At 45.6% G+C, this 24,337-nt stretch overlaps 1 long non-coding RNA gene across 1 annotated transcript in view; it reads right to left on the bottom strand.

Annotated features, from left to right (window-relative positions):
- The window catches only part of LOC115280647, a 229,487-nt gene that overhangs the window by 85,772 nt on the left and 119,378 nt on the right, over positions 1 to 24,337 (bottom strand). Inside the window, exon 2 of the long non-coding RNA XR_003903879.1 lies at positions 14,462 to 14,585. This is a non-coding gene — a long non-coding RNA (uncharacterized LOC115280647). The remainder of the gene's footprint in view (positions 1 to 14,461; positions 14,586 to 24,337) is intronic.

Raw genomic sequence — 24,337 nt, 5'->3', positions numbered from 1 at the left:
AGCGCATCCTTCCGTTCAGGTGAGTACTCACTGAAGCCTCAGCTGTGCTGGGCTCTGCTCGGCTTGGAGGACTACAGAGGTACCTTCACCCCCAAGATCTCGCCATCTAGTTCACGGGATATAAATAATAAAAATAAGGCATTGCAGCATGATGTGTTCAGTAACACCATATCGTAGGACAAAACTGAAACTACGTGTTTTGTAGGAATGAGTACTTGCTTCCAGTTGCTCTTGACTCAAGAGTAAAGGAGTCCTCACGGAATAGTTGATTTCTGGATAAAGCTTCGACAGATCGTGGTAGACGGAGCCTACTTCCTGGACCTGTGAATATGTTTACGCTGCTTGGCAAGATATTTTGCAGATGCAATTCAGGAGTTTTAGGGGAGGGGTGTTCTGGATTACCCACATGGGGCCAACAAAATCACAAGGGGAATTTGTAAGAGGGAAGCAGGAGAGTCAGAGTCAGAGACAGATGTGAAGATGCTATACTGCTGGCTTTGAAGATGAAGCAACGGGTAGCCATGGAAGGCAGGCAGGGGGCTTCTAGAAACTGGGAGAGGCAAGGAAAGAGATTCTTCCCTAAAGCCTCTGGAAGGAATGCAGCTGTGCCAAGCCCTTGACCTCCAGAACCATGAGAGCATACGTTTGCATTGTTTGAAGCCACTGAGTTTGTGGCAATTTGTTATAGCAATAAGTGGAAACTAATATATAGTCATGCAGGAGTTTAGTGGGAATTCATTACGAAAACAATCTGTGTAAAGCAAGAATCCTAGACCCCTCTGCAATCTAAGGAAAGTTCTTCAGGATCACTGGGGAGTCCTCAAGGCACAGTTACCGGTCAAAGCCATCCTGTGTCTCTGGACAGGGCTGTCATGCTCAGTCATTGGCTGGAAACAACCCACAGGAAGAGTGGCCCTTGGCACAGACACAGGGGAGGATTCAGAGCACAGCAGGTGGGGCTCGGTGCATTTCCCTCCCTGGAGTCTGGGGGCTGCAGGACGGGTTCTCCCGGCCGCCTTGGTGCCTGTGCTCCCATTGCAGCTGATGGACACGGCAGCGCCCACCAACTCCAGGTGGACCAGCCCTCCATGGCGGCTCTCAGGGCTGGAACGAGACAGTCTCTACCTTCCTGCTTTGTCAACACACTACTTGGGAGGGTGAGAACGGCGCCCTTATTCTTCCCTAGAGTAGAAACACTCCCTGTCTCATTTTTGTTCTATTCATACCTGGTAGGTGAATCTCTGGGTCAAGTTGTCCATTCAGTTGGAGGAAAACAATCAATTTTTAGTTTCTCTTACGATCTAGGAAATTAGGGGTCCCTGGGTGGCTCAGTTGGTTAAGCCTCCGACTTTGGCTCAGGTCATGATCTCAGAGTCCATGGGTTGGAGCCTCATGTCGGGCTCTGTACTGACAGCTAGGAGCCTGGAGCCTGCTTTGGATTTAGATTCTGTGTCTCCTTCTCTTTCTTCCCCTTTCCCATTCATGCTCTGTCTCAAAAACTAAAATTAAAATTTTTTTAATTAGGAAATTAGTTTTTAATTAGATTAAAACATTCTACTTTGTGGTTCACATCAGTCTGCTATACTTCTTTAAAGCTGGAGCTCCGGAGGCTACCTCCTCCCCCTGCCACCCTCAGTAGAGACATTAACCAATATTGAGGCACTTGGGGCTCAATCACTGAACAGGCACCTGTTGCTTCTGGCTATTCCACAACCATTCTCTTCACTTCTGGTAATTATACACTTCCTGCAAGGAACCCATTCTGTGGGGTCTCAATGAATAGGATTGAGCCCTAACTCCCCATATGAAACAGAATTAATCAAGTGACCCAGCCGGCCAATCGTTTTACCCCATCCTCCTAAGTGGAGAAGTGACGGGCTCAGGGAGGTCCAGAAATAGAACCCAGATCTATCTGATGCCCAAGACCCACATTAAACTAAAATGAGATATGCAAAAACATGGCACAAAGTAAATGCCCTCCACGTGTAATTTCTCTCTCATCTCTTGATCTCCTTTACGGTGTAGTCAGATCTCCTGATATAGATGCCCATCCAACCTGACTTGGGACATGCCTATCGCCCTCCAGATTCAGATCTGGGCCAGAATCAGTGTAGATTTCCCCCATCATTTGGGCAGGGCACTCGGGTCTGCCTAAACTTTCTCAGGCCAATTGTGAGGCCATCCAATCCCTTCCCAACTCAGATCATGCCTCCTCTGCCCCCTCCCTGAGGCCCTCCAGAGGTCCTTGCAAGCCCACCGCTATTACCCACAGTGAGACTGTACCATACAATACTAACGGCAGAATCCGCTCAGCACTTAGAGTGTTTTTTTATCCAGGAAAAACAGCAAAGACAGCCTTAAGGCAGAATCTGTCATTCAAACTGTGTTAAGGAAATTCTACCTTTGTGGCCTCCCTGCAAGGACCACATGACCAGCCCCCTCCCTGCATGGTGAGGGAAGCCCAAAAGTCTTCAGAGACAAGGGTATTATGTGTGGAAAAGTAAAAATTGTTGAAATTAGTCATGAAAGACCCAAATATCTCCTGTTGTTGAATCTGAGGCACGTATATGTGCAGTGGGAATAAAGTTATTAAAAACATTTTTTCACTATTTATATATGTCCTCTCATCTTGGTTGGCTCTTAGAGAAATGGGAGGAGAAGCCAGTTAGGTCCTTAAGGGAGAGAAGGGGCCAACGAAGATGGCCATGGGTTAAACAGCACATCTGCTGGTTAGGCAGCAGGCAAAGAGACCTGGGTTGGAGGCCTCGAGGCATGTCTGATGTGCCCATGGCTTATGTCTGTCTTTATCAGGAAGAGGTCAGACAGCAAGTTTTCTTGAGCTTAACTCAGTGACAGGAAGAAAATACAACCCCTATGTGATCTGTTTACCAAGAAGTTATTTTCTCCCAAATGAAACTCTATCATTCCATTGATTTCCATTAGATGGGCTATTGATAGGATGCAGGGTTTTTTCCATCAGATCTGGATTTGAACCTCCATTCTGTCACTTATGAGCTATGTGATCTTGGGCAATTTTCCTTACTTCTCTGAGTTCTGGAATCCTCAACTTTACAGTGAAAACCATAATTGTGGGTGGGTCGATGTGAGGCTTAGATGACATACTACATGTAAAACCCTCATGCATGGCATGACACAGGGTCATGTGAAGGCTCTGTGAAGGTCTGCAACGATGGTGGTATCGGTGAAGCTGGTGGTAACCATTCTTCACTCGGTTTACACGGGAGGAGTTTACTCAAAGTGGCCCTCGTTAGGCCTTTTTGCATAAAGGCCACCTAGACCGAAGGGAAGGCACCAGAAAGGCACTTTGATGTCCCAACAGATCATGAGGAAAAAAATAATCAATGTCCCCGGGCACAGTGACAAATGGTAACATGCGACCCTCTCAAAAGTAGGTGGCTCTCTTCAGTTCGATGAGCAGGCAAGAGTTCGGCCTCTGACAGCAAGTCCTGCAAATGCTCCTGTCTCTTGGGATTTCCGATTCGGGCAGGAAGTCTCTGGGGCTACTGCTCTCAGGAGACCTTGGACTCTTCCTATTTGGGGTGAGGCCAGAAATACCCTAGGCAGAGCTGACTCCCAACGGGACATCCCCACAGCTGGCCACGCATGGAGCTTAGGAAGGGAAAGCAGAGGCAAGTAAGACCAGCAGGGGAGAAGTTGGGTGAACTTCTTTAAAGTTCAGACATTTAACTTTGTCCCAATTTTGTTCAAGGCTAAGGGGTAAAGTCATTTCTTATTTTATCCAAATGAGCTCAGCAGCCTCTAGAGAGAAGACAAGGACGCTGCTACAATATTTCCAAAGCCCTCAACTAAATGTCTTTACTCTGCCCTGAGACACCTAAAATGCTACTGAAAGGGAGAATCTTACATAGCTTACGAGCGTTATCCCCTGTTCCACAATAAACACCCGGGGTGGGGGCTTTCCATATTACGTAATGCACAGGTCAGCTAGTCTCTTTTTCGTTGTTTTTTGGGAAGATAGGGTTTGATATATTGCAAAGTTTCCCTGGGACCTAAGACTCGCTCCAAGAGCTGTTTTGACAGAAAGGTTCCAGCTCAAAAGATTACTCCAAGGCCGGGCACACATCACCCCAGTCTCCGTACCCTGTTCAGGGGTTCTCACGTGGAGTCACAGCCCACAGTCTCTCTGTGGGTATGCTCTTCTGTCTCATGAAACAGTGGGAAAGACTGGAAAGGCCTCTCAAGCTCTCAGAAGGCTTTTCATCTGGGGCAAAGGTCCAGCTCAAACTTGTGAGGAAGGGACAGCTGAGCCTAGATGTGTGAAGGATGAGCTGGCATTCATGACACAGAAGAGTGAAGATCACATCTGGGAACCCAGGAGGAGGACGGGGTGGGGGCTGGCACCAGATGGTACCGGGTCACCAGAGCCAACTGTATGCAACTCACCTCTTCCCAACAGCACGTTCAGTGACATCACATTTGGAGCCTGAAGTTGGCCGTGGTGGGAGTCTTTACATCACAGATATGGGCCGATGCTACATTTCAGGACATTTTTTTTTAAGGTTAAGAACTTTATCTCCTTTCCTATATACCTGTTGCTAGCAATCTATATGGCAGATTATAGAAGCTCATTAAATGCGAACCTTCTGGAAAGCAAGTAGGCGATAGTTACAGAATTCAGTAGCAGGCTTTCCCAACTGTCTAGCCTACTGAATGGTTGAGAATCACCAAGGAGGAATGGGGCAAGTACAGAGCTGCCGAACCAAGTCTCTGCGGGCCGGTCTCAGAGAGAAGGTCCCCTGCCACCTTGAGCAGGAATCTTCCTCTCACTGACAACATGGTCAGCCAAGCATGTGACTCTCACATTTCCCCCACAGCTTTGTCAATTGCTCTCAGTGATAACTTTCTGTTGAAAGTGCTGGGATGGTCCGTGCTGGTATTTTCTTGTCCTGACGCCATGCAGGGACTCACCAGGACTCAGTAAGTCACTGCGTGGGCACCCACACTAGAGGAAAAGAGAGAATCGATGCCCAGCCTTTTCTATGAAAGCGATAATATACCTGGACACATATTATTAACAAGGGCTTAATTTTAAGAGTGGGCGTTCTAGAGACAGGGATATTTAGATTTAAATCTTGACTCTATCACTAGCTTTTGCAACAGGGGCAGTTTATCTTCTTTGTGCCTAGGTGTCCTTATCTACAAGGATTTGATAGCATACCTCCTAAGGTGGCGACAAAGATTTAATAAGATAATACAAGTATAATCCTTGGCATAAAGCCTACCAGGTAATAAGTTCCCCATAAACAGCAGTTGAAGGTTTTGAAAAACTAAAATTATAGACATGCAGAGATTGAGAGATTACTTAGTTAAACATCTCCTGTTGTAGTGCTACCACTTACTGGGAACTATTATGTGCCCACTTTCTTTCTGGATGCTTATGATTTATTATTTACAGTTCTTAAAGAGCCCTACTAGCCACATATCATTATCCTCCTTTTCCTAATGAAGGACCTGAGGACAAGTGAGGTTAAGTGACTTGCTCAAGGCCACAGTTAACACCTGGCTGACCAGAATTTTAATCAGGGCTTGCCTGTCTTCAAAACCTACGCTATTTTTCCATACTCTATTGCTCAGCAAATAAAGTCCAGAGAGAAGACTTTTTTACATTTTCATTTGCTCAAGATTTAAAATAATAATAATAAGACTACTAACCCGACCATAATCCAAGTCTTTGAATCCTGTGCTGGTTTAGTTTGCACCGACGTTCAGGGGCTCACCCAGCACCACACAAATAGGTTCAGGACAGCTCTGTTCAGGACATTTGCATGTCCACCTAACCTACATGTTATGCATTGGCCAACAATGGAATTTGAAGATTCCTGTTTGTAGGTGGAAAGAGGGGACACTTAGTACCTTTCGATTACCCAAGGGTATGAATTACAACTTTGTTTTTCCCTCCAATGTGGAAAAAGCGACAATGAGCCAAAAATAGAGTCATCTGACCCCCAGGACAGCAAACCAAGACTGAATTACAGTTTCAACCTCTCCCAGCAATGTGACCTTTTAAGGAACAGTCCTCCTGAAATTTCCTATGGGCCCTGGGGAGGTAATCTGCAAGATAAAAGTCCTGCTGGTCCCTTTCCCCAAAAAGATGTTCTTTTCTTCTGCTTTCACTTCCTCCCTCAATAGGACCCTCCTTCCTATAAAAACCTTCCATTTTGTACAACTCCTCAGAGCCTTTCTTTACTTGCCAGAAAGGATGCTGCCTCATTCACGGACTGCTTAATAAAGCCAATTAGATCTTCAAATTTACTCGGCTGAATTTTGTTTCTTAACACCACTGACTCCACATTTCTAAGCTTCCCAGCATTGCTTCTAGTCCTGTTGTCCATAATATTTGTGCTTCAGTTTCCACATTTGGGAAAAGGAAACGTGAATACTTCACCATGTCATTGTGAGGATGAAGAAACCTGAAAGCACTGGGTATAATTCTGTACAGGCCATGGTGCCCACCCACATGTAGCTTCCTTCCCTCCCCTCCGTCATCTAGCTGTGCCCTGATCTCAGCCCTGGGGAGGACCGCAATATTCTGCAGGATATGCCCCGAACTGTGCGCAACCCTAGCTTCTCTTTACACCAAAAGAGATTCTTCTATCGGGACTCCTGTTCAAGGATGGGTGGTGGCGACAAGGAATCAAAGTGCAGTCTTGGGACACTCCGCAAACATTAACCACTTCATTAGTGATTATTTCACATTGAGCTCTATTGTATGCCAATTAATCACTGGCACAAGATCCTGAGTACAGACAAGCTAGTCCCAAGTGATGAATGAGCACCACACTCAGGTACTTGCAGAGATAAGTCACATGGGGGAGGCAGGAGAGCCAGGCCTGGCATCACCATCCTGGGATGAGTCTGCATTCACATCACTGCTTCTGAGAAAATGTTATTTGGAGAATAAGGACCACCAAAAGTCTGGCTTTGCTGGTAACCAGCCTTGACCCCTGGGTGAGCTGCTATGCAGGCTATATTTATAAAGAGAGAGGGTAGACATGGTCAGAAAGATCTGGCTTTGGATTCCAGAAGCTGCACTCCCTAGCTGTGTGGCCTTGACCTCACTGGCTGGCTTCCCAATCCAGTGCCACTCTGAATGTTTAAAATCCACAGTAGAGCTATACTTATTTGAATGTTTATGATGATGTTTTGTGGTTGGTTGGTTTGCCATGAACAATTATCTGGGCTGACCCTCTGTATTAGTTTCTGACAGCTGCTATAACAAATTACCACAACTCAGTGGCTTAAAACAATTCAAGGTTAGTGAATTAAAAACCAGTGCCTTACAGTTCTGAGGTCAGAGGTCCACATGGGTCTTACTAGACAAAAACTGCAGTGTCATCAGAACTGGGTGTCTTCTGGAGGCTCCTGGGGAGAATCTAAGTCCTCACCTTTCAGCTTCTACAGGCTGCTCCCCTCCCTTGGCTCTGACCTCTTGTTCTATCTTTAAAATGAAACGCTCTGGCCTTTGCTTTGTCATATCTCCTTCTCTGACTTTTGGATTACACTAGACCTTTCCTGTTACACCGGGCCCATCCACATAATCAAGGATGATCCTCCGACCTCAAGGTCCTTACCTTAGTCATATATGCAAAGTTCCTTTTGCCATGTGAGGCAACACATTCACAGGTCTTGAAATGAGAATGTGGACATCTTGGGGGCAAGGGGCTGGGACATAGTCTGACTACTACACCATCTGACAGTCAGATTAAGAAGAAAGATTTTAGGGGAAAGAAACTTCCAAATCACCTTGATAATAAAGAAATGGAAGGGCAAAAGAAGTTGGAACTAAAGAAATTATCATTTCGTTGGTTCAACTGGAGCAAACTGAGGGAATCTGTGCTCAGTTTCCACGTGGTAAGTGAGGTTACAATACCACCAATCACACAGACTTGTTTCAGTGAGGGGACATCCACAAAGCAGCTGGTAGGTGTCCAGCACACAGTGGGGAAAAAATACCGGTTCTAACTTTGACGTCCTACCTTCTTTGCAACTACGACACCATTCCTGCAGGAAGACATGAGCTGGTTGTTGAGGACCCAAGGGTAAGCAGCATTGGGACTTCTGGATACAACGACATCTCCAATGAACTCAAGAGAAGACCGTGAAGACTTCTTTTGTCAGACTTACACTCTTGTAGATTTTAAAGGTAGTAAGTAACATGGAAGGGATTTCAGAGTTTACACAGCATTTTCTCCCGTCATATTCACAATGACTCTCCCCCTAGCGGTGTGAATTCTCTCTACCCAGAGGAAGAGAATAAGGGTCGGAGTGGTGAGGCCCAAAGCCACATCACAGAGGAATGGAAAGCCAAGCTCTAAGGCCCCTTTTCCAACTTTGAACCCCATGCCGTCTGTATATTTTCTCACATTTGTGTCTAGGAAAACAACGACTAAAAACTCCAACAGAAATTAACAGGTGAGTCAACCTCAAAACAGCTGGGAATCACATAAATGAGAAGACTGATCATTATTTTGACTGCAATGGTTTCCTTTGAGTATGGTCCTTGGGCTCAAAATCCCGGCAGTAGAGTGACCTGGGCTTCAGTCCTGGTTCTGACATTTAGAACTCAGCGATACTCTGCAAGTCACTTACCCTCTCTGAGTCTCAGCGCCAGCTCCTGCTCCCATAAGGCCCTGTGTTACTGCCATTTGGACATAAATGTAACAGTGAAGGTAACTTTTGTGTGACAGATTAGTGGGGTCAGATTATACTTATGGAAATGGTCCAAGGAAGGTCTGATTGAATTAATCCTTCTAGAACCCTTGCAATTAAGTGGAAACAATGATAGAGGCTAACTGACAGGCTTGGCTAAGGTAAGCCAGCTTTCCTCCATCGGTCTTGTCCATATTTTCCTGGACTTATTTGGGGGAGATAAATATTTAGGTTTCAAGAAATCACGCGCAGTCTCTCTGGGGGCTTCTCACTTGAGCTGGATATAAAAAGAGCTACGGTTTGGAAGGTGCATCATAAATACAGTGACAGCCGTTCTGGAACTGATTGGAGACACTTTCAAACCTAATTAAAGTGGTTTCCCTTTTTGAATTTGCTCCAGGTATGCATTTATTGCTTGGGCTAGAAACTAATGTGTAGCCAGATTTGGGATCCAGGCCCTTGCACTGGGAGGTTTGTTATATATCGTGAGGAAGCTAAACTATTTAGTTTAAATACCAGAGAAGTCATTTGAAATAAAAGAAATTGCATTCCATAGTCACAAAATAAAATACCCTTCTAAGTATAAACAGAATGAAATTGCATAAAAATATATTTTCTGAAACCAAGTACCTGTTTCAGGTGCTTTCTAAACGTGGCCTTAGAAATATGTGCCATAAATCATCTCTTCAACCACAAGCCCAATTCCTATAGACATAAACTCAAGGCATTTTTTTCCCATTGCCTTGTTTTCTCAGTCTTTTTTTTAAATAATTTTTTAAAATGTTTATTTGTTTTCAAGAGACAGAGAGACAGAGCGTGAGCAGGGGAGGGGCAGAGAGAGAAGGAGACACAGAATCTGAAGCAGGCTCCAGGCTCTGAGCTATCAGCACAGAGTCTGACGGGGGGCTCAAACCCACGAACCGTTAGATCATGACCTGAGCCGAAGTCAGTGGCTAAACCGACTGAGCCACACAGGCGCCCCATTTTCTCACTGTTTCTAACTTCATGCTGACCTCCTTCTACTGCAGTATCCTCGTAAGGAATAAATACGATGTAAATTATTTAGCACAGTACCTGGCGCACAGAAAGCACTCAGCAACTCCTAGCCTACCTCAGTGTCCTCAACGTTTTCCTTACCATCACTTGTCCAGGGACCTCTCTTCTGCAGTGTGAGGGGGCATGGAAAACTACAAGTGGAAACCAGAGCACTTACGGAGGGAACTAACCTGTGCCTGACAATGGCTTCCATCCAGCTGCCCAAACCACTCGGCTACGTGGATACGTGGATGTCACAAAGAAAGAATGGAGACCCGTATCCATGTACACGATTGCTCATAATCAAACACCCACGTAATTCTCATTACCTGGTACTGCCCAGCCTGGTCATTGCCCCCACCCCCCCACCCCCCGAGGGAAGCATAACTAAACCCCTGGACACAGTCTGGTCTCACTGGTATTCAATCTCACAGCATTGTGCATCACCCCCCCTATAATTATTCACATAATTGCATCTTTACTTTATTTATATTATCCTAAAATTGCTATTTGTCTCTACCAAAATGTCATAAGCTTCTTGTGTGATTTTCTATTATACCCTAGTCTCTAGCACATACAGGTACCCAATGACTAACTAATGAGTGAATAAATGAAAGAGTAAATGAATGCATCAAAAAGACCAACAATAACAAGTCTTGGTGAGGATCTGGGGAAACTGGAACTCTTATATTGTTGGTGGAATCGCAAAATGGTCCAGCCACTTTGGAAAACAGCTTGGCATCTCCTCAAAATCCTAAACATACAGTCACTGTATGATCCGATTTCAGCCCTAAGCATATTTCCAAGAGAATCTCCAGGAAAAATATGTGACCACACAAAAACCTTGACATTCATGTTCACGGTATTATTATTCATGATAGTCAACCAATGGAAGATGGCCCCAATGTCTATCAGCCCATGAATGAAAAAACAAAATGTGTTACATAACCATGGAATGTTATTTGACAATTAAAAAGAATGAAGAACAGATACACATTATAACATGATGAATCTTAAAAACTTTTTACTAAGTGAAATAAGCCAATGATAGAAAGCCACATACTGTAAGACTCCATTTATATGAAAGGTCCAGAACAGGAAAATCCATGGAGACAGAAAGACTAGTAATTGCCAGGGGTTTCTGGAGGAAGGGATGAAGAGTGAGCGCTAATAGCTAACAAGTTTCTCCTTAGAGGCCATTAAAATATTCTGGAATTAGATGGTGCTGACGGTTGCACAACCATGTTCACATACTAAACACCACTGAATTCTACACTTGAAAATGCTGAGTTTCAGCACAAAGGTGTTGTGGGTTTTGTTTTGTTTTGTGTTTTTAGAGTTGTGCATGATACTGTTGTGGTAGATATATGTCTTTATCCACTTGTCCAAGCTCATAGAATATGCATTAAGAGTGAACCCTGATGTAGACTATTATGACTTTGGGTGACAATGATGTGTCGATGCAGGCTCACAGACTGTAGCTAACATACCAATCTGGTGAGAGACGCTGCTGAAGGGGAAGCTTCCACACATGTGGGATCAGGGGGCATATGGGAAATCTCTATACCTTCCACTCAATTTTACTGTGTACCTTAAAGCTGCTCTAAAGCATAAAATCTGGGGGTACCTGGGTGGCTCAGTCGGTTGAGCACCCAACTTTTGATTTGGGTTCAGGTCATGATCCCAGGGTTGTGAGATCGAGCCCTGCATTGGACCCCATGCTGAGTACTCCCTCTTCCTCTCTGCTCCTCTCTCCCACTCATGCACTCTTTCTCTCTCCAAAATTAAAAAAAAATGAAAATAAAATAAAGCATAAAATCTAGATTAAAAATGGTAAATTTTATGTATGTCAACAATATCAATAAAGCTGTTACTTAAGAGAAGAAATGTACAACATGCCGGAGCTTCTCTATGTACCCTGACACCAGACTCCCTCCCCACATGGGGCTCCCTCTGTTGGGCATTGGGGCCTCCTTGGGGCCTGTCAGCCCTTCACTGCTCACCCTCTTCTCCTCTCTGGGATCTGGGAAGTTGACAGGGAACCAAATACCCTCCACCAATTCCTGCCACAAATTCATCAGGATGGTTTCATCATAGGAAGCTCACTCTGAATGCCTCAGTAATGAATCAGTATGGGCTCGGGTCCCAGAGATAATAGGAACGCACTTTCAGCCGAGTCTGTTTTGCAACTCGAGTTGCTCCACTCTATGCTGCTGTCATATATACCTTTTTAAATAACAGAATCAACCACAATCCCAGCTCATCTGTGATTGCTTCTTGTCTAGACCAAAAGGCACAAGGCTAGTTTTCCCATCATAAAAATACATCACAAACTTTATCCAAGTGGCATCACTTGCCCGTCATTCCCTGTCAAATTTGTCAACATGTCGGCACACTTAGAATATCTGTCACTTATAAGAGAGGGACACATGGATTCTATACAGGATACCCGCACACGATCCTATCAGAGAAGGGCTGAAGAAGAACCCAGTGTTTGGTAAGAACTTAAGGGGAGTTCTTAGAGTTACTTTTTAATGTAATTTATAAACACGTGGGTTCCCTCATGGCTCTTTCTGTAGAATCTGCCACTGGAAAGAGACACAAATCTGACTTGAAAGCTTATATAAATAAACTAGCAACTACCTAGATTTTTTTTAAAGTAGAAGACAGATTTTTTTTTTCCACAAAGATGTTCCTACTCCTCCCCAAACTTTCATAGCAGCCAAAATATTCTTGGGTCCATCTCTCTGCAATGACATGCATGCTGAGTCCCCCACTCCACCCAAATTCAACCCCTGGAGATTAGATAGTCTCTTTCTTGAGCCTCTTTGGGGCTCAGTCTTTCCTGTACACATTCCTTATTTCGTCTTTATGAAAGCTTTCTAATGCACCTATTGCTATGCTTGTATTGCACAGGTTAAGGAACTAAGGCTCAAGGTAGTAAAGTGACTTGCTAAAGGTTTACAGTAAATAGAGGTGAAGGGGCTGTAACTGATGGCATCTGATGGGTCTCTGACATGTCTACAGGAGTCAGATGTGTCTAGATGTTTTCTTCTTACTAACTGCTTTTGACTCGAGTTCTTCCTTTTATAATTTGGGGGAAAGGGATGCTTATTCAGATTGTCCAGATTGGAACCCACTATGTAGCCCTTATCAGTAACATCATGCTTCTACCTCCATGGAGGTAAGATGGGTAATCAATAAACACCTTCCTTGTATCTAATAATAAATAAGAGACCTGGAAACCTTACTTCTAGTGGGTGGGGAAAAAAGGAACTAAAAAAATCTCTGTTAAAATGACTGGAAAACACAAAATGGTCTTTAGTCAAATACTGAAAGATTTCAGAGAGAAACTATATGAAACAGGGTAGCCGGAAAACACTTTCTAGAGAAGGGATGCTAATCTGAGTCCTGGATGATGCACAATACTTGGAATATCATGTTACCAAGGGATAAACCAAACATTATACCACTGACCTCTGCCAAGTGCATTTTCTTCTTTCTAACGGGGACTATGGTGGAGAGAGGTTGAATTTCTGCTTTTCTTCACACAGGAAAGGAGAGAGAGGGGTTGTATATGGGAGCAGTGTGGAGCAAGAGCCTCAGGCCCTGGGCTCACTCCCTTCCCAAGCTCTCCCTCTTCCAATGACCTTCAAAGCTGGCTGTCCAGAGGTGGAGGATATTCACTGGCCTACATGTCACCAATTCCTGTGTCTTCAAGGCAAAAAACCATGCCACTCTTACAGTGACTCCAGAGTGATGGTTTTCAGCTTAAGGGATGAGACCTATTTGGCAATGTCCGTAGACATCTTTGATTGTTGTGACTTGGGGGAAGGATGGTCCTACTGGTATCTACTTGGTAAAGGTCAAAGGTTTCTCCTAAGCATCTTATAATTACAGGACATTCCCATCATAATAAAGGACTACCCAGCCCAAAAGGTCAAAAGTGCTGAGACTAAGACACATTGCCCAGAAGGACATATTCTTAGTTCTTTGTCCAGTTCCCGTCCAGGCCAAGCACTGTCCCTCACATGGGAAGAGACCAAACCTTCTCATCTCCAGTCTGCCTTCTCCCTTCTCCAGCTACTGACCTAGCGATGTGGACCAGCATGGATCGGACTGCCCATGCCAATAACTTGCCAGTATCTGAGGCCATCTGTGTCTAGCTACCCTCTGTATTTGGTGCCGTTGATCTGGCTTGTTCTTGAGTAATAGTCAAAATATCCCCTCTCTCTTATTTCCAGGTAAATCAAGCAGAGATTCAGGAAGAAGCAAGTAGTTTTTCTGAAGCCCTTGGCCTAATTGCTATTTCTCGTAGGAATCTCCCATTTCATGATACATAAATTTCCATCCAAGCCCTTCCTTGTTTTCCATTTAGCTTTTGTCGTTAGCCACACAGCTCCCTTGACTTGGGAGACTAGAGAACAAGAGGGTAAATGGCAGAATTCACACATTACAATCAGACACAGAACTCTGAAACACTAACGTCATATTTAAGTCTTCTCAGCAAACCCATCACCTGTGAAAGTGGGAACTGGGTGTCAGAGGAAATGGGGCAGAGATATTTCATTTGCAGTGGAAATTCCAGATCATCCCAAACCCAATGGCTAAGACACATTTCCAAGAGGAACAGATGGGTGCCTATGAGCATGAGGGCTTCAAACATTCAGAAAAAGAAGATGTTTTAGCCAAGCCTCCTGGGGGACTCCATCTGGTCCAGACCAAGACAACTTACCCCTTGAGGAGGCTAGATGAGGTCTGACAATGCCTGTAGCTCTGTGGAGGTAGGCTGTGGAAGGGCCAACGTTCTCATTGGCTACCGGTCTATTTGGGTCTTGATGGCAACTAGTGGATCATCTCTGAAAAAGAAGAAGATGCAACACTGAGAAGGCAATCCCAAGAATTCAATCCACCTGTTACAAATGCCCTTGAAAGAAATAACCTACATACAGCCCAGCCTGGCTCCCATGTTAATGGAGGGTTGATAGTTTCAGGTCTACAAGTTTAGGGTGAAAGACTGACACATCCAAGGACAACTCTCAGTGGGCATCATTCAATTCCCACCAGCTGTTTGGTATTATTTTTCACAGCATGGCTTTTCCATGCTGCAGGTCATTAAGCCTCCAAACTCCCAAACTCCTGAGCCTTGGGAAACTTCAGCTGATAATGTAATGTGATCACTCTCCAAAATGCAACAATCTCGGAGGTGGTGCACATTTACAGGTTACAAACCAGAGTAGCACATCCCTCTAAACACAGAGATCAAAGAGGTGTCAGTAGTGAAGGTGTAAGATGGCAGTGTTCAAACTCTTGGTCCTAGGGACCCACTTTCACAGTGACAATCTACGGAAGTCCCCAAGGAGCTTTGGTTTATGTGAATTATGTCTATAACACTCAAACTGATGACATTTTAAAATATTTATTCCTTTATAAGAGTAATACTAAATCATTACAGGTCAATATTAATAACAGCTTCATTTTTAAATAATCATAGTTTTTAAGACAAAAAACAATTTAATGAGAAGAGTGGCATTAACATTTTCTGCAGATCCCTTCAATGTCTGGCTTAATAAAAAACAGCTACATTCTTACATTTACTTATGCATTCAATCTGTTAGAATTTGCTTTTTGTTTGAAGTGTATGAAGCAAATCCAGACTCATGTCAATACGTAATTAGAAAAGAAAAAAAATACTTTAGTAGTTTTTTCAGATAATTGTGGGTAGGCTTATTTGATACTACACCAAAACTCAACAAGGGGTATTTCTCAAAGGTTAGCTGCAATGTAGAATATGAAACCATATCAATAATTTTTTTAATCTGTCCAATTAAAATTCATCAGTCCACCTCACACTTTGAATGGTTTATCATGCATGATGAATCATTTGGAAAATACAGATTCCCTGAGGCACCTGGGTGGCTCAGTCGGTTAAACATCCAACTTCGGCTCAGGTCATGATCTCACTTTCATGGGTTCAAACCCCACGTCGGGCTCATGCTGACAGATCAGAGCCTACAGCCTGCTTCAGATTCTGTGTCTCCCTCTCCCTCTGGCCCTCCCCTGCCTACACTCTGTCTCTCTCTGTCTCTGTCTCTCTCTCTCTCTCTCAAAAACAAATAATAAACATTAAAAAAAGAAGAAGAAAATCCAGGCTCCCTGAGTTATGCAGATCTTTTCTAAATATTTTCACATTTCATTTATATGATTCTAAAAAAGATATATATCCCACATGTGTTCATACCACCAACCTCATCCAGAAGTATTCCAGTACTGGGGAGCTGTCAAGCTCACTGTTCCACATACAAGTTTTCTGAAATTCTAATTTTCATTTGAAAGCTTGAATTTTAGCACTGGCCACAGGTACTGTCAGTTGTGTCCCTTAAAGCAACACGCTTGCCTTATTCATTTTCAAGGAAACGTCTGCCAAATAGCCAACTTTGCGTAATTATAATCTATAAGTGGTTCTTCCAAGTAATGCTGTTGCATGAACAAGGTGGCTAGTGGAGCTCACAACTCAAGCACGCGGTCACTCGGGTGCTCTGCCTGGAGGCAGCCACCATACTCTTGCTAGGCTGCAGAAGTATTTCCCATGTACTTCCATTTCATCACGCAAAATATTAAAAGATGTGTGGCCAAGGGTTGAGATTCCCTGGAATTAATCATCTTTATTGCTTTATCAAGGACGTGCTTAAGAAAAATTGGCTCTATTTTCTCGCTAATTTTCTCTTCTAGGAGAGCATGGGGATGAGGATAACAGTGGCAGCGTGTGTAACCAATGCACTGACTCCTGCCAAGGCACCCCCGCTTGCATCCACCATGGCTTTGGCACCATCAGACCCACTGTCAGTACGATGAAATAGCCACATAATGTCTCAACATTAGGAAAATAGTTTTGACCTCGTGGACCTCCTGCAAGTCTTGGGAGCCCACAAGGGCCCCTTGATCATGCTCAGAGGGCCTCAGCAATGATGCAGCACTGGGAAGCCTAATCATCCACATCAGTAAAGTGCCAATGGACAGTTCTCCCCAGGCTGGTAGAGATCAGACATTCTTTTTTTTATTCCCATGTTTTATTTATTTTTGAGGGAGAGAAAGAGACAGACAGACAGACAAAGCATGAGCAGGGGAGGAGCAGAGAGAGAGGGAGACACAGAATTGGAAGCAGGCTCCAGGCTTCGAGCTGTCAGCACAGAGCCCAATGCAGGGCTCGAACCCATGGACTGCGAGATCATGACCTGAGCAGAAGTCGGACCCTTAACTGAAAGAGCCACCCAGGCGCCCCAATCAGACATTCTTTTGAGGAACCTCCCATTGGCCACAGTGTGGAGATGGTTTGAAGGGAAGGCTGACAGAGTAAACTCAAGAAAACGACTGAGGAGCCCACTGCATTCATCTGGATAAGAAACAATGAGGGTGACCGGGGTGGAGGGAACACTCTGGAGAGCTCTGGAAGGGTCACTGTGTTATGAATCCTAAATCCAGATCTCGGCTCCATCACTAGGCAGGTCATTAAAGCTATAAATTACAAATTAATCTTAAAAAAAAAAAAGCAAAGGAGGAAAGTGTGGCGTGTGAATTCTTCTGCTCTGTGTGTGTATTTGATGACTCTGGGTTTCCTCTGCAGAAGTCAATGAAACAATCAAGTCTCTGCCCATTTTTCCTCATCCCGATCTCAAACAGTGTTAAAAAGGCTTGCACTACACTTTTCACACCCAGCCCTGTGAATAATTCATGCCCTTGCCTTCTTCGGTTCGTTTTGTATTTGCTGCTTAAGTCCGGTGGCTGTGTGCATGTCCTCCTTTGGTTTCTGAACGCCCCGTCCTTACTAATGTTCCAACAGCTATGTCTTTAATGCCAGGAATCGGGGGCTGGTGAATCCTCTCTACCTTCCACGAAAATCCTAACAAGGAACAAAGACTGATCTTTGCTAATTTTGTTAGCTCACTTTGACAAATTCTCAGTTTCCCTTGGGTAGCTTAGCCCAGTGTCCTTGTGGCCAAGCCAGAGAAGGGGACTCTGCTGCCACTCGGGGTGTGGTCTGTGGACCCGCAGCATCGGCTTCATTGGGAAAAGCATTTCTTAGCCTCAGTACCATTGGCCTTTGGGGCAAGAAATTTCTCGGTTACAGAAGCTGTCCTGTGCACTGTGGGATATTTGGCAGCATCCCTGGCCTACACCCACTAGATGCTAACAGCGTCCTCACCCTCCAATTCTGACAACCAAAAATGTCTCCAGCCTTTGCCAAAGGTCCACTGAGGACAAAACCGCCTGAGCTGAGAACACTGCCCAAGTCTCGTTAGAAAATAAACACTCCACCTGCATCCCCGAGCTAATGAGTCCGAATCTGCATATTCCAAGACTCTAGGTGATTCACAGACATATTCAAGTAGGAGAAGCACTGGGCTAGAGGTCTGGTTCCAAAACCTGGCTGTCCATTGGAATCACCGAAACATCTCTAAGAAAATTTAGGTGTCTGGGCCCCACCCCCAGAAATCCTGACTGCTCTGGCCACTGGCAATTTTAAGATCTCCCCAGAGGATTCTGATGCGGCAAAGTTCAAAACCATTTCTTGCATAGTTTAGCCCTAATCCTCATATTTTTGCAAATGAGGAAACTGAGGCAAAGGCAAGTCCAAGAACTTCCCCATTTGATAATCAGGAGAGCCAAGATTTAAACTATGTATTTCAATTGTGGTAAAGGAGCCCTGGCCAGGCCCTACTGGTCCTTTCTAGCTGCTCTGACAATCCTGGTCATTACTTTTGCATTTCTTTGTTAATTAGAAATATTGCATTTATTGCGTTTCTTCTTGATTAGATGGCAAGGGGCAAAGATCACATCTGTCTGGCTCACCATGCCTGGGTGTCTCCCTGGGGCTCGGAACATCCTAGTGCACAACAGACAAGCAATGTTGGGAGTGAGAGAAGTGATAAAATGCGAGGAGAACAGAACAGAGCCAAATCTGCATCTGTCTGGAGCCAAAGCTCTCTCCCCTACTGAAGGAGTCAGGAAAGAATCCCAAGTGTTCTGCCATGGCCGAGTGCAGCTGGCCGCCCCTCCTGCCTGCTCCCTGGCCCGCCTCTCAGGCTGGATGGCTGTGAGCTGAGGCCAGACAGGCTGAGCTCCTGCACCCTGCGGCATCAGCATCTCCAGGGACTGATGGCCACAGGGCAACCGTGAACAACTGCACTCCACATCCAGTGCTCCGTCCCAGTGAGTGGCGAGGCCACTGTGTTTCTTCACAGACACAGACACCAAGGTTCAGGGGTGGTGATTTGCTGTTCAGCGTTGGAGGAGCTAGAACACAGAAGGCCCTGTGATTCCAGCCCTCTCAACAATCAGGGCACGGAAGGGACTCTCTCTGGGTACCCTGGGGTCAGGGAGACACTTCAGACATCAGGCCAGCCTCGTTTCTCACTTTTCTCCTCTCTCCCTGTCCCTCCTAACCCAACAGAACTCTCCATTCACTCCAGCTACCACACTGACCCCTGCCCTTTCACTTTCTTGAATGTTCCACATTGCCGCTCACCTCCGAGCCTTTGCACAGACTAGTCTAGTGGCCTGTAATGCTCGTTCTTCTCCGTTCTTTAGACCTCAGCTCATATGTTACCTCCTATAGGAAGCCCTCCCAGACTACTCCTCACCAGGGAGATGGCTCTATGTTCCTTCCCACACTGATTTCTACCATTGCACTTATAACACTGTCTGATAGTAATTTCTTATGTGTAATCCCTACTCTGTGGTAAACTTTGGGAGGCCTCGAGCTCGTGTGCTTCACCTCACATTCCGACACCTAGCATAATTCCTGGCACAGAGCATGTACTGAATAAGCGTTTATTCAAGGGATCAATAAGCCAAACACTGTCCACAGCACCCCAGCCAAGACATGGGCTTATATACTCCCTTTCAGCCAGATCTAAGGCAAAAATTCCAATAAAGAGGTAGATAGGGAGAGGGGAAAATTTTGTCTGTTTGGATGTTTGGAAAGTCACAGTATTTGTCAAGGGATCACAAAGGCAGCAACTGTCAGTTTTCAGCCTCTGTGGAGACCTCTTTCCTCATCAGCCTTCCCAGATACAACCTGAATGATCAGAGGAACAGGAGACCGCACAGCAGCACCCAAGCTCTAGACCATGCACAAGGAGCAGGTCCATCCCAGGGCAAGGAATTGGAGGCTGGATAAGCCACAGTAAACAGATGTGGCGTTTACAGGAATGTCCTACCCAACACGGGCATTTGATCAGAGAATAAGGGTAGGTCATGTTAATGTAAATATTTGCATGGTTAAAATTTAGCAGACCAGGATGTGAAGTCCCCTGAGCCAACCCTGGAACACATCGTTGCAGGTGCAGCTATGAATTTCTGCTAGAGGCTCAGCAGCCAGGGCAAGCAGGGATCTGAGGGTCTCTGCCTCTCTCACTCCCCATGGCCACCTCATGCACCTTGAGTCTAAGAAACCTTTGAGAAAATAGCCAGAGTCCTCTCACAGCTTCCCTGAAGGGGACTGTGCTATGAGAGATCCTGCAGGTAGCCTGACTCTGAGGAAAGGAAGGAAGATCCAGGCACAGGGGACAGTCACACAATGGTGTGGAGGACAGCATACACGAGACGTGTTCAAGGGTAGGGAAATTGACCTAACATACAGGACGAAAACAATGAGTCAAAGCAATAGAGCAAACTGAAGAGAAGTGTAAAAAGTAGTGATGATGTTGATGAAAATGGTATACCAAACACATAAAGAGCCTTAGTCCAGGACCTACCAGGGCACGTACGCAGCAACTGTCAGCCACACACAATACCACTTGACTCTCACCAAACTCCATGCCACACCGTCATTACCACCTTTTACTAAAGGAAAAAAAAAAATGAACAACAAAAATTGAGCCTGTGTAAATTCTCTCTCTCTCTCTCTCTCTCTCACACACACACACACACACACACACACACACACGGGAAGACAGAAAGGTCCCAGACAAAAGGGGTAACAGCAAGACAAGAAAGGAATAGGTGGATTTGAGAGATTTGGGAGTAATTCAATGGCATGTGGTAGCAAGACATAAACAAAACACAGGACTAACATGGCCACCTACCTACAGGAGACAGTTCTACACGGGAGATGGACAAAGATGGCTCGTGAACCCCATGAGAAGTGTAGTCCGTTAAGGGGCATGTCCTTTTCCTCCTCCTACTCTTCCTCCTCTCCATTTTTACAGTAATTTATTGAGAGACAATTCAGAGCATAAAATTCACCATTTTAAAATGAACATTCAGTGGCATTTAGTCCATTCACGATGTTGTGCAACCGTCATCTCTATCTGGTTCCCAAACACCTCCATCACTCCAAAGTAAAACGTCAAGTCCCCATTCACCATTCCCTCTAGCCTTGGCAGGCACAAATTCTGTCTCTACGGATTTGCCTATTCTGGACATTTCATATAAATGGAATCACACAATCTGGGGTCTTCCATGACTGGTTTCTTTAACTTAGCCTTGTGTTCTCAAGGAGCATCCACACCATAGCATGACCTGTGCAGTGCCCCTGCCCAAGGCTCGTCCCACCTCGTGTCACCCCTCCGAACATTCTCGGACTCCGCAGCAGCCCAGCACTGGTGGAGCTGTTCCTTCAGGGCACAGCTTATGCCAAGTAATTGTACAAGTTCTTCCAAGTGGAGGGAAAACTTGAAGGTAAATGTGGGATGAGCACTCACGTCCAATATCTATCTCATCTCTCTCTAGGTGTGGCCCCTGTGCGCTGACACAGAAAATGGGAAGAGGGGGTTCCCGGGGCATGGAGAGTACATCTGAGGGTACGTGCTGTTCTTTATTTCTCAGTGCTCCCAGCATCACAGACAAAGGCTGATGCATTGGTACAGAGGGTGAGCAGCTAGATCTCACTGCATCCTAATTTTATCCTGATGCAGAACTGTCAAGGCCTCACATTTCAAAGGCAATGGTTGTTTTGAATGCCAACAATAAGCTCTTGCTCTTTGACTCGCTCTGTGAACCCCACAGGGTTTAAATTTTTTTTTTCAATTTTCGCGTTTAGATCTTTTTAAAGCCAGCACTGCACAAAGCAGAAGCGTCTGAGTGAATTCCCCGGTTAGAGCTCTGCACGCTGCCAGGGACGAGCCTGAGAGGGGCTGATTTGACAATATCAGTGTGGGACCCAGCAGGTCGTGGTCAAGTGCGGAATGTAACTGCCGGGGGCACGTCCAGAGCAGAGTTGGGTGTATGGACAAGGGGAGCGAGTGGGAAAGGCAGGCATCTGAAAATCCGCGCTCTCCTCGCCAGCCCCGTCCTAGTTCAGTCTTAATGTCCCGCCTCTGGGCCATGGCCACAAAGGTCCCCCCACTGCCAGTCCTAAGCTTTCCATACCTCCACCGCACGGCCAGAGCCAGCATCCCCAAAGGGGGGCTGCGAGCTTTGCTGTCATCTTTAAAACCCTTCAGCGGCTCTCAAGCCACTACAGCAGCGGATGGTCCTGTGTCTGGACACCCACATTCCCTCCGCACCCTCTAACTGGGGGCCCACTGATGTCTTCTGTAAAGGGCCCAAAGGTATCCTTGAGACTTTGGAGGCCCATCACACTCTATTACAACCATGCAACTCTGCCCTCAGGCAAGAAAGCAGGCACTGAAGATAGGCAAATGAATGACCTGAATGATCCTTGTGGGGCTCGAATAAAACTTTATTTACAAACGTGCCACTGGCCAGATTTATCCGATGGGATGTGGTCTTGCCACTCTTGCTCTAACCTTCAGATCTACATGCAAAATGATGTGCAACTGTGCCTGCGGGGAGCTTTTCGCAGACAGTGAAGGGGGTCGATGGCCTTCCAAATGCTAATACGCTTGGATGGTGTCCCGCAGCCTCGGTCTGTTTGCAGGCCTTCCTGTGACGGCTATGGAACGTCCCGGGTTCTCTGCCCGCTTATCTTCACACGTGCACAGCCTGACCGTCTGACCCTGTCCAGCATCTCTTCATTCAGTAAATACGTGAGTCCCCACTATGGGCAAGTCCCTGTATAGTTTTTGCACTCACGAAATCTACTGCCTAATGGCGGAAAATAGTTATAAGAAAATGAAGGAGACAAAGAAATTACACAGCGCGTGACTCTACACTCTCTCCGCTTCTCCGTACACCCAACTCTGCTCAGTTGTGCTGCGTTCAGCGACAGGACAGGAAAGAGCAGCACGGCGGCCAGGTGACCAAGCCTCTCGGTGGGCTCCCAGGAACGGAACTTGCAGTGGGAAAACCCAGAGGTCCCCGTCAAACAGGCATGTCATCCCACACGAGGGCGTACCTGGGGGACTCGGATCAGAGTGGGGCACAGGGAGGCACCAGGGAGGATGTGGCATCACGGTGAGACCTGCCGCTGTGTGACCACTGTCCCTGCCTTCTAGAATCCTCCCAGCTTGCCATCATGCTGCTCCACCGTCTCCAAATTCCCTCCCCTGCCTCCCTGCCTCCCTACACTCCTCTTGTAGATGCCGAGTCTCTAGCACACTCTTTCTCCTCCAAAAGATGGCATAAGGCTTCCTCTTCCCATCAATATTTTTGTCCAGTCATATTTAAATTGTATTTTTGAAGACTTTTCTTTCATTTTTTTATTTTTACTTGATTTTATTCTCATATTACATGTATGTATGTATATGTGTGTATGAAACATGTACATATTATGTAATACAGGAGAGAAAAGCTGGACAGTAGACAGAAGTGTGATAGAGCAGGGAGAAAAGAAACCAGACTCAGTCCCACTGCAGTGGCAGGTCCCTAGGACGCCCTCCCACATCCTCCAGTCTGACCTTCCTGTATTGACTGCGATCACGTACATATTGCAACTCTTGCTGCAGTAAATTCTTTACGCAGAAATCCTCTTAGTTTTTGTAATTGTAGCAGTAATGATTTTTTTTCCTGAAGTGCAACTACCTGAGTTACATAAAAGTACTTCACTGAAGAGGGGTCATTCCTATCTGTGGAAAGCTAGCAGCTCCTAGCTTGTATAGGGGTCTAAGTTCTGATCTGGACTCTACTACTTATGAGGTAGAGTGTGAATCCGCTCTTCACCTCTCCCAGCCTCAGATTCCCCGATAGGAAAACATGGATGTCAGCAACTACATCGTCAAGAGGATGCTGTGAGAATGTGCAGGGGACAGGAAAACGTGCCTCCGCCAAGGAGCTCACCTAAGGAGCCCCTGCTGAGCACCTCAGTCACAGGACCCCGCACTTCGGGCAATAATCCTGCCTCTTACTCCTCAGTCACCCTGTGGCAAGTGGTCTAAACGGCCTTGCATCTGCCGGTGAGGGAGCCTGAGACCCAGGTGTCGAAGTGGCTTCCACATCAGGACAATGGGGACCTCTATCTGTAGGTGAGCTATGCCTTGCCTCTGTGTTCACATGTGGCCCCCAAACTGCACAGACACCGATGCCAAGCCTGAGATTTGGGTTTGCAGTCATATAACCCAGTGGATATGAATCTACAGTGGAGGGAAGAGAATATTCTTCTATGGCAAGAGGAATTAGCACTCTTGGACCTGGTAGAGTCACACAGCATGCTGATGAAAAAGATCTGGGGTCCAGGCACTCAGTGTTCTTATTTTAATTATTTTTTTTT

Source organism: Suricata suricatta, chromosome 16, assembly GCF_006229205.1.
Source record: "Suricata suricatta isolate VVHF042 chromosome 16, meerkat_22Aug2017_6uvM2_HiC, whole genome shotgun sequence".
NCBI classification, from domain to species: Eukaryota; Metazoa; Chordata; class Mammalia; order Carnivora; family Herpestidae; genus Suricata; species Suricata suricatta.
This window is presented reverse-complemented; position numbering and strand designations above follow the sequence as displayed.